The sequence below is a fragment of the Melanaphis sacchari genome, unplaced genomic scaffold (genome assembly GCF_002803265.2).
Source record: "Melanaphis sacchari strain LSU unplaced genomic scaffold, SCAv2.0 Contig1681_pilon_pilon, whole genome shotgun sequence".
Classification (NCBI taxonomy): domain Eukaryota; kingdom Metazoa; phylum Arthropoda; class Insecta; order Hemiptera; family Aphididae; genus Melanaphis; species Melanaphis sacchari.
Window position 1 is genome coordinate 4538 of NW_020270771.1, and position 3952 is coordinate 8489.

Below are 3952 nucleotides of genomic sequence, written 5' to 3' on the forward strand. Positions count from 1 at the left end.
AAAAAAATAATTCATCATTTATTGTAAAAAAAAATATAAGTAATGCATTCTATAATTAATTAATATAATATAAATAATTTTAATATAATAAAACAATAAAAAAAAATATTATATTTTATGAGGTTTATTTCTGAAGCTTATAGCTTTAACGTAGTCATATTGATTGATTTGTTTAGTTGAATATTCTTTTATTTTTTGATTTATAAAATTTTCTTTTTCGGCATGTTTTTGACTTATTTTAATTACCAAGTTACTATCAGTTGTTCTTATTTTTATGTATGTATTAACTTGAAATAATTTGAGAATTTCGATAATTTTAAAAATGTGCGGATGTTGATGATAAAAATTTTTATTGAAATCCGAATGAAAACTTTCACATGCGTTTGTCGTGTGTATTCTATCAGAAGATTGTTTAGCCCATATTTTTGGTGGAAAAATACTATTATTTGTAATATAATTGTCAATTAAATAATCACAAAATTCTGTAATTGCTGAATTTTCAGGTTTATCTGCCATAAAATGATCAGTAAAACAATCCTCCACTTCCTCTGAATTTAGAAAAGAAAGTCCAAAAATATGAACCAACCATTTTCCTACATCGTCAACTGCAGAATTAAATTGTGACGCATAACCTATATTTTGTATTTTACGAAACCAAGCTTGGCCCAAATGAAATCTACAGCCAAACACCTCTGTTTCTGGAAAAATTTCATAAACAGCTTGATGCATCGCTATTTCAAAATCTAAAATAATTTTTTTAGGTACTACTCCAGATATTTTAATTTTTTTTAATAATGTGATATATGTTTTTTTTTCCTTATTTGGTAATAAACAAAACATTAATGGAATATATATTCCATTTTTAATTCCATGAATTGTGTATAATTGCGTGTAATATTTATCACAATAGTTAAAAGTACCATCCATATATACAAAATCTAATTGTTTTAAAAATGCTATGTTTGTGTTACATGAAAAAATAATTATTTCATTTAGGGCATCATTGTCATAAAGAAATAACTCACCTCTATTCGTTTTTATGTCTAGTAAACTTAATGATTCGTGGACTTCTTTTCGAGATGTTGGTAGTTTGGGATAACAATTCATTCTTGCATTATGAATATTTCTTGCTATTAATTTTAAATCAGGAAATATCAAATCTCCTTCATTAGTGTATTTAGATATTTATTTTCTTATTATTTTTGATGGTCTTTCCACTATGGAGTCTAAAGCTTTTCTTTTGCAGGAATTACTTATTTGTTGCCTCTTTAAAGTTTCATCACTTGCATGAATATGGTCAAAACATGATTTATCTATATTAATCAAATTAACATTTAAACCCACTGTATACACTTTTGCCTTACACTTATTTATAACACATCGCCATGTATTTTCATTTTTTTTTGATGTGTGATGTTTAAAAAATTTAAAATCATTTAACACTAATAGGTCTTTGCCTTTTTCACTTAGCATAAAGGATACGCGATTTTCGCTAGTCATCGTGACTTCGTAACGGATATGTACAGACACACGAATGTTTCGAACAGTACTAACTATTATTATCCAATGTGACAATGTACATTATTCTGTGGGTTTTTTTGTACAATTTTTATCAGTAATGAAAAGTAGTAAATATTTCGTATATCGAAAGTAAGTCACTTTGTCAGCTTTATCGATAAACTATCGTTATAGTCTATCTTTATAAATCCTATTATTTTATACACCATGTATAGAGATTTAAACGAGTGCGATAACATTATTTTATCACTTACTCCACCCTATTATGTTCTTACAATTATGAATTATTATTACATTACAATTATTATTAAAATAAATTAGCTTATAAATTATATATTATATAGAAAAAAGGGTTAAAAAATGTATGACAGTATAGAATTACATAATATATACCTTTTTTTTCTAACCTAACCGTCGTGTAGGAACTAACATAGGTACCTGTCTTCCGTCGTGTAGGAACTAACATAGGTACCTATCTTCCGTCGTGTAGGAACTAACATAGGTACCTTTTTTTTTTCGTGTAGGAACTTACATATCACATATGTAGGAATTAACGTAAGTGATTGTCTACCTGTTACTCTCGTGTAGGAACTTACGATTCCCCATTAAAATAATCATTTTTAAAAACAGTTTCTCATGTTGAAAAAAGGACGGGAATTTGAAGGAAAATCTAAAGCGATAATATCAAAGCTAGGTTAGGTCGGTTAGGTTATAGAATTTAATTTAGTTGATCAAAGGTGATGATGATGGACCTGGACGGCTGGACTACAAAGATGTAATTTTACATAAATTATAATTATTATTTATTAATATTATTGACGCGTCGTCGGCTATTAACTGGCATTTGGCCGGAAGACTGAAATTAAATGATGTCTAGGATTAATATAAAGTATGTAAATGATAAATAATAATAAAAACGATAAATATTATATAGCATGTCGAGCACAAAATAATATAATCATAACGACGACTACATAGAATACAGAATATTTGGCGCCCGATCAAAATGTACAAATATATAATGATAATAATAATAATAATAATTATTATTATAAATAATATGATGACAATAACGATAACAGAATATAATGATCAAACATTTTAACAATTATTATAATCGAGCGATTGTCATGGTTATCAGCGGTCGGAGACGATGTAGGTACAAACCGATGCGGTCCACGAAGATATATATATATAAACATTCGTTGGCAAGACGGCACAAACGTGTACAAATGTGACAGCATCACGAACGTCCCGAAGCAAACACCGCCGACCAACCGAAAAATTCCTGAATGACTCACCGTGGTATGGCAACGCACAAAAGCCGAAATCAAATCATACGCACCGAAATGGGGATACAACACGTTTGGGCATTTCATCCCAAATTTGGACACGTTTGCGCACAAAATCACAACACGTTTGGACACTAGTTTTTAGGTACTCTATTAAGCAGGTAGTAAGTATATAATATGTATATAGATGTATAAAACTTAAATATTCATTTACTGGTAATGTGTATACCTTTAATCGAGCACGACGTAGTGGCTCATTCACATGGACGCGTATTGTAAAACGACGATATATGCGTTTTAGTTTACGTTGATTAGGAACCATATCGGCGAGCAGAACGGGCGACTTTCGAGTGCCGCATATGAACTTAATCAATGTAAACTATAAACGATATATTTTTATCAATTATATGCAATCCACATATTACAAAACAATAAATTATTATCTGCCCTTAATTTATTGTTTTTAAATTCGAAATCAACTGATAAATATAAGGAGATGGACATTAATTAAAGAACTTTGTAAGAATTTAATTAACAAAGAATCACAAATAACAAATACATTTAGATTTTGAAGTGCCATATTGCAATCGAAGAATCATTTCAAATGTACATATTGCACACCATTCATTTGGGTCAAATGGTATCGAAAACTCAATACAAATAATTATTTATTAATTTAGTATATATAAAATATAGAAATGGATTATGGGAATAAAATATTTTTGGTCTAGCATTCTACACCTAAATGCAACAAGTTGATGGGATGATGGTTTTGATGAGTTATTTCTATAGCTCCTACGGATATACATAATGTTTACTGATATATTTTGAAAACATATTACATTAAGAGTCTCATTTCACCAGACATTTTCCAATAGAAGCTCATACAAATAATACTAGGCAACCAACTGGACCTAGAAGTCTTCCATAAACATTTCAAGCACAATTTACCATCCGTATCAAAACATACACACAAGTAGTAGACGTTCTAACCAACATTCAGGCAGAAATTGCATTAAAATGAAAGTATAAAAATCAATCATTATCTACCAGAAAAGAGGAACTTAAAGCGAAATTTGATTGATAATTGGAATGTTTATGGATAAAGGATACGTAGTACACAACTGAACGGCGCGAACAAA